This window comes from Orbicella franksi, chromosome 10 (assembly GCF_964199315.1).
Source record: "Orbicella franksi chromosome 10, jaOrbFran1.1, whole genome shotgun sequence".
Lineage (NCBI taxonomy): Eukaryota > Metazoa > Cnidaria > Anthozoa > Scleractinia > Merulinidae > Orbicella > Orbicella franksi.
Genome location: NC_138154.1, coordinates 2,330,464 through 2,345,561, shown reverse-complemented (window position 1 = coordinate 2,345,561; position 15,098 = coordinate 2,330,464). Strand labels below are relative to the sequence as shown.

General features: G+C 40.4%; 1 long non-coding RNA gene and 2 pseudogenes across 2 annotated transcripts in view; 2 read left to right on the top strand and 1 right to left on the bottom strand.

Moving 5' to 3' along the window:
• LOC145501154 (uncharacterized) overlaps positions 1–15,098 on the bottom strand; it is a 46,296-nt gene that overhangs the window by 15,682 nt on the left and 15,516 nt on the right. The window lies entirely within an intron of this gene.
• LOC145501169 (uncharacterized) lies at positions 3,199–6,270 on the top strand (annotated as a pseudogene).
• LOC145501004 (uncharacterized) lies at positions 7,032–15,061 on the top strand (annotated as a pseudogene). Its single transcript, XR_014051173.1, has 2 exons — positions 7,032–9,955; positions 15,013–15,061. The product of XR_014051173.1 is annotated as an uncharacterized LOC145501004 (transcript).

Sequence of the window (15,098 nt, the reverse complement as noted above, 5' to 3'; positions counted from 1 at the left end):
TATGCTTTTGAATTCACAACTCCCAGTCTGCCTTTCTTAAAATTGAATTGTGTGTTTGCACATGTTAGTTTCCCTTCTCTCTCCAAGAGATGAGTGGTAGTTTGACCTCAAAGTCAGAAACAGTTCAGCAAGCTTAAAGAAATCAATTCACCATGTATTTTTGAGAAAATTTCAAGCTTGGATTTCAAGGTAATTTATCCATTCTTTCTTTACTTGATTGATCAATATTTCTGTCACATCTTCTCGATCTCTTGTGGGACTGGAGATTCTAAGTATGCCAAACAAAATTTATTTGATGCCTCTGTTAGACTTGACACTAATGGATTGCAACTGTAGCAATTTTCTCTGGCAAGGAAATGTCCTTTTAGAAAATGTAGCACAGAGTGCCACAAGAGGGATTCAGAACATCAATTTCTGAAAACGATCATTCACAAGACGATGAAGTGATTCTAGGAGAAAACCCAAGTGAAAAGGGAGAGGAGGAGGAGTTCAGTTTTGACTCCAATGTCCTAGACACTAACGACGGAGCAGGGTTTTCTTCCTGATGTGTGTGGACATTTGGGTAGGGCTGCTAAAGACACTTTGTTCATGGAAACTTTTACTTTGAAAGGCAGCAGCTTTCACAAGTAATTCCAGCACGCCCTTGAGCTCTGTAAGGAGGCCTTAATTAAAAAGGACACTGTGCCAGTAAAGCTCATTTACAAGCCCATTAACAGAAGAGATAAGAACATAATACTAGTTTATACTGAATGTTTGATATCCTGTGCACAATTTACAATTGCTCAATGACAGCAGTTTGAATACGGGATGGTAGACTACCAAGTTCCTCTTGTTGTGACAATGAAAGGTTTATTGGAACATAAACAGTGCTTAAAATAATAAAGGTCAAGATTTGCCTTGAGGCACACAAAAAAGAAAAACACAAAAGAAGAAAGAAAAGTAACCCTTGATTTTTATGTCACAAAGGCCAAAGAAGAAGCAAAACAACTTCAGAGACTTCTGTGGAGTGGCAAGCTGTGCTGCTGTTTGGAAGAATGCAGCTGCAATCCATATTTTAAGGGTTTCAGTGCATTTTAACATCTTGCAGAAAGAATGCTGATTTCTGCAAGATTAACCTAAATCTCCATCGTTGGCAATGGAGAGGACCAGGTGGGCTGTGATGGTTATGCCCACTACTTCCATGCAAACTGCCCTGGTGTCAATTACTCTGAAGTTCTCTCCCAGCCATTCATTATCTCTCCTTGTTGATGGCCAACATCATAGTTTAAGTTGAAACTACATGATGGGATGGTCACAGATTGTTTGTATCTGACAAACCACATACAATAATTCAAGAATGGATATTGTTTTGAAACGAGTCTTTATTCCATTCAAATTTTTGAAAAAGCACTGAAAGAATTCCAATCCTATCAGTTGTTTTGCAAATAGCAAAACAACAACAGATTTCACCTCAGTCAAGCTAAGACAAACTAGAAAGACTACTCTACCTTCTTGCTTCAATGTTCAGTGAATTGTAAGTCACCTCCCCAATAGAACAACTGTTAAAGTCCATGTTTGTCTGTTTTATGCAGAAGTAAGAAAGTTACAATTTGATTTTGGTTACATTTTACCTGGCAATCTGCCTGCAATGATGTAATTGAAGTGTCTCCTTCTACTGAGAAAATAATAGGCAATGAGTATGCAAAAATTATGGTACAAAAAAACGCGTTCCAGTTGTCCAGTCCTGCCTCTAGCTTCACAGTCTCTTACACCACTTCATTAAGCATGTACACCTCTCAATAAGGGAAATATGTTCTGGGAAAAAGTGCATTTTTAGGACTGTATCTGCCATGAAAATCATGTGTATTTGAACTGATATGCTCTGGAGTTTTTGCAGACAGTGTCAATGTTTTTAATAAAACTAAATACTTTAATAAGGACAGGCTCCCATCTCTGATTCACAAATATTTTAGAGAGAAAACGAAATGTGGAATGCTCCTACAGTGTATCATCATGGTCAATGGTACAATTCTCCGTTTGGTAACTTTCTAATATTTGGTTAAGTAAAAACCAAATTTCTGGGAGACGACAGTAAGTGCCACTCTCCTACCACAGCAGGCTTAAGAGAAACCACAAGTACAATATCCAAGTACAAGGCCTGATGGGAGTTTCAGGTTACCCCAATACTTTCTTTTCTGTTTGGACCCTTAAAGACCAAGCTTTCACAAAGTTTTACTTGACCCTGCACTGCAGAATCATATTCTTTCACAGCTGTTTGTTTTTTTCAAGAGCTTTGTTAAAATAGCTTTGCCACATCTTAGGCCCAGAACATACTGCTTTCCACACTGACAGTGGCCTCTTATCTGTTCAAAGTGATATCTTGTTCTTGGTCAGGTAAATTGTGAAGAGAAAGTGGCTGTATTATTCTAATTACACACAATTCATTCCATAATTACATAATATACCATATACATGTAAATACCCTGGAAAGAACCCAATTTTCAATTTTATAAATTGTTTAAATTTCTACATAATCCAGTGTGTTTTCAATAAAATCAATGCATTTTCCTGCTGAATGTGCCCAAAAATTCCCTCACGTTTCTTTTTTCACGTCCTATCAGATGGCCTGATTATAAACATAAACAGGTAAATGCTTGTGATCAGCAAGGTGGAAGTGAAGAGAGAGTGGGTGTAGAAATCGTTCACCCTGCATAATAACAAAGTTAATCAGTGACATTGGACACTGCATTTTGTTTGTACATATTCTTGCTTAAACCAGTTTGATCATGTGCATTTTGTAATATCCCGTTTTCAGTACTTTTTTTGCTTCGATGTTTTTCGATCGAGCGAGATCCTTTAAACGTTCCTGTCATGCTCTATAAATTTCAATGCTTCAGGATTGATGACTTAAACAATTCTAAAAAATCGGATTATTTTTCTTTCCCTTGAAATTTGGGTACATAAAACTAGAGATAATTACCTAAGCACATGGCTAGTTTCATGTGGGACGCTTCAATATGGCGTACATGACGACATTGCGTAATCACACAATTTCAAGTCAAAATCGCCACCTTTTGTTGAGCGAGTGATGTCCATGATTTCAATGTCCTGAAGGTATTTTTGGAAGTGGACAATATTCCTTAAGGTATTTGAAGTAAATATGAATGTAATTTTACAGTTAACAAGAAATTAGCAGTGAAAATTCTAGGTAAGTGAGCTTGCATGACCTACGCCATGTGCTACGCAAATCCACGCATGTTGTTCAAATGCAACTAAATTGCCTTCGGACTGCCATTTTCCATTTGCAATCTCGAATAATTCTTGAATTATGTGTCTTGAATCGTTTTTGGGATTGTAAAGCTCAGGAACTTTGGAAAAAAGCTTGTTTCATTGAGTAAACACACTTTTCAAAAGGATGCATAACTTGATCTGAGTTAATATTCCACTGGCTGTCGCCATGGCAACGGAAATGTGAGATTTTTAATTACCTAAAAAAACATCCTAATAAATTTTGGTTTCAATGGTTTTTGGCTCTGCTTTCAAGATGTGTTTGCTGATAAATTAAGGTGGCTTGATAGGCCAAAAATCGAAAAAAATTTTGTATTCTTGGAAACATACATCTTTGGCATCTAAGGTGGGACTTAACCTAAAATTTGACCAAAATGTCTATGTTTTTGTTTTTCCAAAATCTTACACTTCTGGCATAGAAGAATGCTATGCTGAGTGTTTTAGAGTTAATATTGTGCTGTTTCATTGCTAGCGAAGCGTTTTATTTAGTACAGTGAAAAAACAGTTTCGGTTACCATGGCAACGCAAAGTAGCATTTTTTGGTTTTACATTGATTTCTTTCCCTGCAGTCCATCCAATTCCCATAAATCCTCCTCCACTGTTGTGAGGAAACTATATGACCTATTACATGACGTTTAAGACTTTCGAAGACCTCATGGGATCGAAATTCGTCGAACCGAACGTGTTATCACAACAGTGGAGATTGAGAGAACAAGAGGTAGCTTTCTTATAGCGAGTTTTGGGTCCAAAATGCCCGGAAGAAAGAAGAAAAATGTTTACAGAAAGAAATGGAAAGGAAACCCTCTCACTGGCGTCCAGAGGCACACGAAAAAAGCGAGGAAAACGCCACCAGATGATAGTGGAGTTCCCGAACTAGTGGCTGGTGTATCATGTCAACAACCTTCATCGGATTCTGAAAATGATCAATCGCTGAGTGCTTCCCGACTGAAAATGACGCCAGAAGATTATTCTGATAGTTTTCCAGAATGTTTTGACAATGAAACGGCTTGCCTGGGAGAGGGATATAGGCTCATAGACTTGATGAAGTTGTCTTCGACACTGTCAGAAGCTCATGTTTGCAAGGAAGGTGAGAAATTATAACATACATGTAAAGAGTACTACCTCTGGCAAGTGATTCCGTGCTTATTACTGTTAAAAAGACGTAGAATATATTGCAGTCAAAACTGTTTTCAGTTATTTTAGCTAGATTGGGTTGATCTTCTTGAACAGATTTGTCACTGATAATTATATATTTCAGTACTAACTAAGATCACTTTAAAAAGGTCAATCATCTTTTTGCATTATGTGCTTAGTAAACAAATTCAAATGTTCATGAACAAGTGATTTTGTTTTAACTGTAGTCAATGCCCATGTCATCTTGTAGGCTCTTTAACTGTAACAGAAAACCCATCTGGGAGAAATGGATTAATGGCTGATCTCTTGGTGGAGTGCAGCGTATGCCTTGATGCTCCACCACTTAAAACGTCGTCCACTATAACCAAGAGAGGGCAGTCCTTCGATGTAAATCGGCGTGCCGTTTATCATTCCCTCGAAATAGGAGGTAGCTACGAAGGACTTGTGTCCTTTTGCAGTATTATGAACATGCCATGTTTATCTGAGCCTGCCTACTACAAACAAGTCGACACCATTCTGGAAGCTTTGGAGGCTGAAGCTGATGATGAAATGAGGTCCGTGGGGCAAAGGGTGCGTGCCCACATTTTAAAAGAAAATGGAGAGTTGGAACAGTGATGATGTTTTGGATGCAGTAGCGTCCTTTGATGGCACATGGGCCAAAAGAGGATTTACATCCTTAACCGGTGTAGTCTTTGCTATAGCAGTGGACACTGGAGAGGTACTTGACTACCATGTCCCTTCCAAGGAATGCCGAAAATGTTCCCTGAAGAAGAGTCAGTGTCAGAGTGATGAGGAATTTGAGGAATGGCAAACTGAGCACCTCGCTTTAAATCAATGTGATGTTAATTTTAATGGTAGCTCACCTGCAATGGAAGCCGAAGGTGCGACAGTTTTGTGGAGCAGATCCATACAGCAACACAACCTAAGGTACAGGTGGATGGTTTCTGATGGCGACAGTAAGGCCTTCAATGCTGTTGAAAACATGTATGATGGATGCAAAGTTGAAAAACTTGACTGTGTTGGACCTGTACAAAAGCGTATGGGGAAGCATCTGATGAACTTAAAAGCTACCACCAAAGGTAAACTGGCTGATGGAAAACCTGTTGGTGGGAAGGGCTGCCTAACAGAAGGTCGTATTAAACGCCTTCAAAAGTATTATGGACTGGCCATCAGGCAAAATACTTTGTCAAAGGCAAACCCAACTGAGAGAGAGGTTAATGTTGCTGTTTACACCATGAAGAAAAACATCATTGCTATCCTTCACCACAGTGTTCATTCTCCAGACCCTGCCAAACAACACCGCTTCTGTCCTGTTGGTGAGTCTTCATGGTGTAGATGGCCACAAGACTCTGCAACAGGAACCTCAACCTATGACGCAGAGGACTGTTTGCCAGAGGTATTCTTTGATTTGTTGCGCCCTACCTTCATGACATTGAGCGAAACAAAGCTCCTTGAAAGATGTGTGCGTGGTGCTACACAAAACCGCAATGAGTGTATCAACTCAATGGTTTGGGTTCGTTGCCCAAAACATAAAAACCCAGGGTGTTAAGGTGATCCGTTGCGCAGTAGCTTCTGCTGTTTGCCACTTTCACAGTGGAGCTGCAAGCAGAGTGAGTGTAATGAACAGACTCTCCATTCCAGCTGGAACATTTACAAAAAAGGCATCAGAGAAAAAGGACAAGAGGCGGCTCAAAAAATCAGACCTGCAGGCTTCTGCAAAAGAGAAGAAACGCCGCCAAGGGATGCAGCTACTGCGTACACGCAGAGAAGAGGCCCTCAGGGAGGCTGAGGGCATCACATATGAAGCAGGCAGCTTCTAATTGATTGAAATGGACAATTTCATTCAAATTCATGACTGAAATGCATCATGAGTGCTATGAACAACCTTAAATTGAGTGTTCCAACTTTCTATCAGTTTTTCTCAGAATATGCTTTTTCCCACTTTGAGAAAAAAATATTTCATGAAGGATTTGACCAATAAACTTGAAATTTTCAGTGTTTATTGCTTTCAAAGTCTTTTCTTGGATGAGCATAGAACTTTTCTGTATGTTTGATTTGGAAAAAGTTACAAGGAAAAATGGCTCCAAAATTGACCCCAAAAAATTGGGTCCACTTTAAGTTGGCACTGTAGCCAAAGTATTTATTTGATAACAAAGTTCTATGCTCATCCCACAAAATAGCTTCTAAACTGTCTATTAAGTTAAAAAACTCAAAATTTTAGATAATCTGTGGCAAGATATCTTTTCTCAAGTACACTCAGGTCATACACAGTATGGGGTCACAATATTTGACCCATATCAGGTTACACATAACCGCAATGCAAAAATGTTGCTTATTTCTAAAATCTGTGGTTCATAAGCTTTCCATTGATATATGGTTTTGTATGGTTTGAGTGAAACCCTTAGAAGTTACAAATCATTGCAAAAAGGTGCAAATTTTAGGTTAAGTCCCCACTATATACTTTAAGGGAAAGAATGTTTTTTACATTGATTACTTCCCTTTTTGCCTGTTTTTGAGTATTTTCTAAGGCCATCTCACTCGTTTCCATGGAAACGAGATTGTTTACACGTCTTTCTTCGAAGGAAAAGTGTAGAAAAAACCACTATAACCAGTCAAATGTCGCATATGAGCAGCCAGAGTGCATCCTGGGGCCTGGGAAGCAGTCTAGCCTATCATTGAGGACATTTCATGTGACTACACGAAGTAGCAAACAGAGAAAAACGTGCTTGCATTGTTTACGATTCATTTGCAAAGTTATCGAAAAGAAATGCCCCCGAAAAAGAAATTTAGGAGTGGTAGACCTAAAAAAAGAAAGTTTACTGGAAAAAAGTACACAAGGCAAAAGAATTTGGAGTTAAAGGAAGCTTTGGTAGAGCAGGAAACAATCGAGAAGAGTGACAAATCTGACTCGGACAAAACAGACTCCTCGCACTCATTGGAAAACAAATCCTTGCATGCTTCGTCAGGAAAACTGCACGAACATTCTAGCAAGAAAACTGAAACCATTGAAAATTCTTCAAGCGATGATGATTTGGCTGCAGTACAAGGTTTTCGCTTCGTGGACATGTCAGTTCTTGGCCCAATCTTTTGATTACTGCTTTGCCCATTGTGCAAGAAGAACCAAGTGGAGTTTGAGGAAGATGGTGATGGAAAGATGGGATTTGAAACCCTGATGATTCTCAATTGCACAGGAAAAAAATGTAAATTCTTGGAGAAGTTTTATTCTTCTTTGAGAGTTGGAACCTCTCAGGCATTTGAAGTCAACCGCAGAATAGTTCTTGCATCCAGAAGCATTGGTGTTGCGCACCAAGGACTTGTCAAAATTCGCTGGAACTATGAACATGAATCCCCCTATGAATGAAAATTCCTACAGGGATAATGTTGATGCTGTGAGGAAAGCCGCTCAGACCGTTTGCCAGCAAAGTATGAGGGCTGCTGCTGAAGATGTCAAGAAATTTTATGAGCCAGAGGAAGAGGGAGTTTTTGACATAGGCATTTCAGAAGATGAAACTTGGAGTCGTAGGGGGTACTCATCCATGTATGGAATAGTAACAGCCATGTCCACAGTGTCTGGTAAGGCAATTGACATTGAAGTTATGTCTAAAGAGTGCAAAGAGTGCACAGTGTGGAGAAACAAAGAAGGAACACCGCAATTTGAAGATTGGTGGGAAGGCCACCAACATCTTTGCCAGGCTAACCACCTTGGATCGTCTGGCTCAATGTATGCCTCTGGGTTGCTAGCCATATTTCAGCACTCAGTTGAACAGTACACAATGCGTTACGCTGAATTCCTAGGAGACGGTGACAGCAAGGCCCATAAGCTCATTGTCGAGGAAGCTGTCTATGGTGAAAAACAGATCTCGAAGCTGGAATGTGTTGGGCATGTCCAGAAATGTCTGGTTCACGCCTTCGCTCATTGAAAAAATGAATGGGTCAAACACGACTCAAAGATGGTAAACCAATTGGTGGCACAGGAAGGCTTACAAAAAGCAAAATAGATCAACTCCAGGTCTATCATGGGAGGGCCATACGTAACAACACACATGATATCCAGTCAATGCAGGATGCTGTCATGGCCATATGGTGCCACACACAATCAACAGATGACAACCTGGACCATGACTTGTGCCCCCCTAGAGAAAATTCATGGCGTGGGTTTCAGAGGGACTTGGCAACGGGAACATCTGATTATGAGCATGCACATCCCTTGCCTAGTGCTATTGCTAATGCAATCCATCCAGTATTTGAAGTCCTCGGTGATGAAGATCTGTTGTGACGTTGTCTCCATGTTGGCACTCAGAACAGAAATGAGGCCATAAATGCACTTATCTGGCAACATGCAACAAAAGAGACTCATTCTGGCCTACCAACAGTTGAGCTTGCTGCTTATCTTGCGGTGTCTTACTAAAATGATGGTGCCATTTCAATCATGCATGTCCTCAAAGAGCTTGGCATTACTCCAGGGTTCCACTGAAAACAAGCTTGCGAAAAGCTGGACTACAATAGGCAATGCCATGCTCGCAGAAAGAGCTCAGATAAGTCAAGAGAGCGAAGAAAGAAACTTAGAAACTATAAGAAAGGTTACAGTGACCATTTGGAAGCACTTGAAGGACCACAGCAGGAAGCTGGAGCCTTCTAGGACTGAACTTGCTTACATTAAATTTTAATTGTCATTTCCCACATTCCGATTTTTAGGTGTGTCCAGTCTCAGTAAACACAATAACCCAAAAACTATTTAAGATATCTGAATGAAATTTTCACAGTTTGGTTATTGTGAATAGATCTATCCAATGACCTACTTTCAGAGGGTTTTAAACAACCTACCATGACTTATTGAGTTTAAATCTACCATGATGTTGCATTATTTTTTCCACGTACAAAGTGAAGGTCCAACTCAAAATCAAAACACAGTTTCACTTTAATAGTAGGTCATTGCATAGCTCTGACAACAAGTAACTAGTATAGCAAATTTCAAGTCTCTAGCCCAAAGTAAAGCAGAGATATTGTGTTTAAGCACACACCTAATTCTAAACCTTCGGAAAAGGGTGTGGTCAGTGAAATAGGTGTGGCTGCTTTGGAATTTGAAGAATGCTCACCAAATGTATTGTAAATAACTCACCAAGGGCTAGTAAATACTATGGTATACATCAATCGACCTGATTTTTTGAGAGAATGTGAACAAAAATGTTGTAAAAATTACCGTTTTTAGACTATTATTTATTTCTACGTCAAATTTGACCAGCAGAGTGGAAATACATTTTTTTAAATATTATTTTACATTTTTTTTCCTTTTTTTGCTAAGTTTAATTTATTTAAATTGTTTAAAAATTACTACTAGCTGCATGAAGGAAAGCTTTTTTTTCTAGAGAGTAGTTTTTATGCTCTTTTAAATGAGATATGGTAGATTATTCTCCTGTAAATATTTGCAGAGATATCAATGATTAACCTTATGACCTTTTGCCACACCCATTTTTGATGTGACGGAAATGAGTTAATGTGATGTACAAGTGATTCTTACGAATAAACAAGTGTAACGGCACAAGTTTTGAATAATGTAATTTGTGATGATCTTAAATTAGCATAAATTACTATTTTGCTGGCACGGACCAGAGGGCTGGGTACGGGTTTGAGGTGCACAGTGTATAGTGGGATTTGAGTTTGTAATCGGTGACAGTTGGCGAGGTGAGACATTCTATGGCCAGCCTTTGCCGTGTTTAGGTTAAGTTTGGTTTTTACAGTGGATGAAGCTAAAGTTAAAGAGATCATTGCCCAGAACAATCGTGATCTGCTTGGCCAGATTAAGGATTTAGTTTCCACTTTAATTTCTGATCTAAAGAGATCTAATGATTCGAATGCCGCGGAGCAGATGTCTGAGATCAAGAGGCTAAAGCGGGATGCTCCACCTTCGTTCAAGAAGAAGAGTAATGAGGAGCAATTTAAAGCCAACAAATCAGTCATGGAAGCTGTCGAAGGCGCTGCCGTCGCTCTTGAGCGTAAGGACCTTCTGAGGACCAAGGAAGCGTTGGATCGGGGTATGTCTTTGCTTAAAGATCGGCAAAAATTAATTTTGTTGGCTGATAAGTCGCCGTACGGTTGGAAAACCGTTTTGGAATAGAAACATCACGACTTGGCGGATGACGAAGAAGACGAGAAGAAAATCTATAGAGCTGAGGCAAGAGCGGCTAGAGCCTCGAAACGCTTCGCTCCACGTGGTCTGGGATTACAGCGCCGATCTGGAATACTTGTCTCAAGAAATTCGCAGCTCACTGTCGGCCAAATTCCTAATTCCTTTACTCGCGTCAATCAGCAGCTTTCTGTTGGCAGATCTGCCGGACTTTGCTTTTCCTGTGGAAAACCTGGACATTGGCGAGCTTCCTACCCAAATGTTCTTTCCTCTTCCAATTCTGCCAACCAACAGGCAAAGTGACTAGACAGCAATACCCAGGATCAAGGTGTAGTTGGTTCTAGTTTTCTTTTGTGTTGTTTTCCGTTTGTCTTATTTTTCGCTGGATCTTTCATACGAGTCGTGCTTAGTGCTTTCAGAGTTAATTTACATTTATTAAACTATGTTTTTTCCCGTCGTGTATTATTTATTTTCTAGACCATGAGTCTGAGGCTTTGCCATTGCCATATTGTGAGCTATCCCTTCTAGAGGATCCATCGCTGAACTGTGAAATTGCATGTGATGATGCACCTGTTTCGGTTAAAGGAAGATTGCGTAAATCGCTTCAGTTTTGGAAAGATATTGACGCACCTCGTTTCATAATTGACACTATTGAGTTTGGATACAAGTTGCCACTTCTTCAAATACCACCACCTTTTGTTGCCCCGAACAATAATTCAGCGATTCAGGAATCTGATTTTGTTGAGAATGCTATTAACGAGCTTATTAGTTTGGATTGTATCACCAAAGTTTTTACACCTCCTACTATAATTAATCCATTATCTGTGTCTATTCAGAAGTCAGGGAAAAAGCGCTTGATCTTGGATCCTCGTCATGTCAATCTATATCTTTTCAAGTTTAAGTTTCGATGCGAGGACCTGTCCGTTGCCAGAGAAGTTTTAAATCCCGGAAATTTCATGTTCTCCTTTGACTTAAAATCAGGTTACCATCACATGGATATCTTTCCAGATCATAGGCAATATCTGTCGTTTTCTTGGACCTTTTCGTCCGGTCATACTAGATATTTTCAGTTTTCAGTTTTGCCATTTGGCCTCAGTTCTGCTCCTTATTTATTTACAAAGCTTCTCAAGCTGTTAGTCAAGAAATGAAGATCCGAAGGAAAGTCTATAGTTGTCTTCCTAGACGATGGTTTAGGGGCGGCCGCTGACTCTATCAAAGCGAAGATCTCTAGCTTGGCTGTTCATTCCGACCTATTACAGTCTGGTTTCCTACCTAACGAAGAGAAATCCATTTGGGATCCTACTCAAGTGATTACCTGGCTTGGGACTGTTATTAACACTTCCCAGTGCGTTATCAAAGCCACGGACAAGAGAATTGATTCTCTTATTAACGATTCATCATCTCTCTTATGTTTGGAGCGCTCCTTGCACCAGGTTCGCAAGCTTGTAAGCATGTGTGGAAAAATCATCTCGCTTGGGAACTGCGTCAGGAATGTCACTAGGCTTATGACCAGGAACACCTTTCTGGTTATTAACTCCACTGCTGATTGGAATTCACTTGTTTCTTTGACACCTGAATGTTTACACGAATTGAATTTTTGGAAAAACAATCTCGCTGATATCAACGGCCTTCCTTTGTGGCCTATTAAGCACAAGCCTTCCAAAATCGTTTACTCTGATGTGTCCAATTCAGCCTACGGGAGTTACATACAATTCGAGGACAAAATTTTTCACCAAAATTGGTCCGATTACGAGAATGCACAAAGTTCGACTTTTCGCGAACTTCTTGCTGTTTCATTGTCCTTGAAGGCGTTCAAGGATTCTCTTGGTGTGCAGACTGTTGTCTGGTATACAGACAACCACAATGTTGTTCGCATCGTTAACATCGGATCCAAAGTTCCAGCTTTGCAACAGTTGGCTCTTGATGTTCACCGACAATGTCTTATCGGCAGTATTAGCATTGACATGCAATGGATTCCCAGGGACCTCAACACTTGTGCCGACGATATTAGCAAGTTAGTTGATTACGATGATTATGCAATCAACGATTCTGTTTTTTATGCTCTTGACGAGCTCTGGGGTCCGCACACTTGTGATAGATTCGCCTGCCATTACAATGCAAAGCTTCAGGTTTTCAATTCTAGGTATTATCAGCCCAGCTCGTCTGGCGTCAACGCTTTCGTCCAAGATTGGTCCAACGACAACAACTGGCTTTGTCCTCCTGTCTGTTTGACATGCAAAGTCGTCAGTCATTTGAAGCTCTGCAATGCGTCTGGCACTCTCATCGTTCCCCTTTGGAGATCAGCGCATTTTTGGCCCATCCTTTGTTTCAACGGTGTGCACTGGAGCAGTTTCGTTCATGATTGGGTGGTCCTCCCTGATCTTCCCCATCTGTTCATCAGAGGCAAAGCCAAGAATTCCATTTTTGGATCCGGTCCACTAAATTTCTCAATGGTAGCTTTGCGCATTAATTTTAGTATTGTACCCAGGCAAGGTCCTGCGCTAGTTTGCAATGCATTTCGCGTTCCACAGTGTTAGCGCATTGTTTTCTGGCTTTGAGGCGCCTTGCTTGAAGCAGGCGGCCCTTTGAGACGTACCCTTGAGGGGTCTGAGATATTTGTATACAGTGCCCTTGAGGGGCCTTTGATTTGAGACTGTTAACGTTGAAGATTTCTATACAGTGCCCTTGAGGGGTGAATAGATTGTGCTTATTACAGTTTTGTTTCTGCATTGTATAAGCGTACTTAAATATAACATTGTTTTTTCTCTGAGGCTCCTTGTCTGTATTTATTTGTTGTTTATTCTCTCATTGTGTTGTTTAGGCCCCATTTGTCTTTATCCCTGGGGAGCTTCCCCTTGTCCTTTGTATTCCTTTATTATCACTTGGTTTTTGTTTTTTCTCTAGATATTTTTGATACAGAGTTCTGGACTTTCCCTACATGTGATACAAGAGAGGTTGCTTTGTTGATGGAGGGTTTTCAACAGATGGAGATCATTTGCTACTACCGTTCTGGGTACCAGTCCCTTCCCGGTAGAGCCCTTCCATTGTGCCTTGTTTCTACAGTATCTACTGGAGTCAAGCAGATCAGTTTCTTCTATCAATTCCGCCTTCTATGCTTTCAAGTGGCTGCACGATCTGGCAGCCGTGAGTTCCCCTGCTAGTCATCCCACTGTTGTGGCTGTGAAACAAGGTGCCGTTCGTTCTGCGTCCTCACCGGGTAACCACAGAAAAGAACCTCTTAAGACGGAGCATCTCAGGAAATTAGCTGAAAAAACTGACTTGCATGACCTCTTACAGTTGCATAACTTAGTTATGTTTGTTTTAGCTCTTTCCGGCTTTTTTCGTTTTTCCGAGTTGTCACTTATTCGAAGCAAAGATGTTAAGTTTAATGATGGTTTTCTTTCTATTTTTATCAAAAAAAGTAAAGCCGACCAATTAAGGGAGGGTCAGTCCGTGGTTATTGCTGAGTCAGCTGGTTCTAGTATTTGTCCTGTGGCCCTTCTTAAGCTATATATGTCAAGTTCTAACCTTTCTTTTGATTCTGAGGAGTACCTTTTCAGGCCTATATCATCGTCTAGCAATCGCAAGCGTCTTGTGTCAGTCAATAAGCCTATATGTTATTCGACTTATAGAGAGTCGTTTAAGAAGTCTTTTCACGATATTGTTCCAGATATTTCTAAATTTAGTACCCACTCTGCCAGATCAGGTGGGGCGACTTTGGCTGCGAACTCCGGTGTCCCTGAGAGGAATCTTCAACGTCACAGCCGTTGGGCTTCAACCTCTGCCAAGAACATTTACGTCAAAGACTCTCTAGCAAGTAGATTAGAAGTGTCAAAATCATTGTCTCTCTAGCTCAAGCCCTTCCTTTTCACCTCTATGTTGGCTTGGCTGGCCAACGCACCCAATTTAATCACTGTCTAGTGTGTCCGGATGTGTAGTGGAGGCAAAATATGTAATTTGTGATGATCTTAAATTAGCATAAATTACTATTTTGCCGGCACGGACCAGAGGGCTGGGTACAGGTTTGAAGTGCACAGTGTATAGTGGGATTTGAGTTTGTAATCGGTGACAGTTGGCGAGGTGACATTCTATGGCCAGCCTTTGCCGTGTTTAGGTTAAGTTTGGTTTTCTTTTAATAATATCATCAGTTGTAATCCACTGTTGTACGTTTATTTAGTTCTCTTATTGCTATTATATCGCTGTATAAAGCCTTAGGTTTATTATTCTACAGTACTGATGTTAACCAAGATACCCTAAAACCCCGAGGGTTGCACCACTGCCTTGGTCGGGGGCACACGTTCCCAATTTTCTCCACTTGCTGGTTTTAGGGTTTTCGTGTCTGGCTTTGGTGCACTTAGCAATTGTCTTTTTATTCATAGCTTGTATTATATGCTGAGATGGAATAAACGGGACGATGGCTTGGCTGGCCAACGCACCCAATTTAATCACTGTCTAGTGTGTCCGGATGTGTAGTGGAGGCAAAATAGATTATTATAGAGGGCAATAGTCTACACGGATCTCTTCAATACCCAATTGATCACACAAAGGACCTATGGGAACTTCTTACCACAAA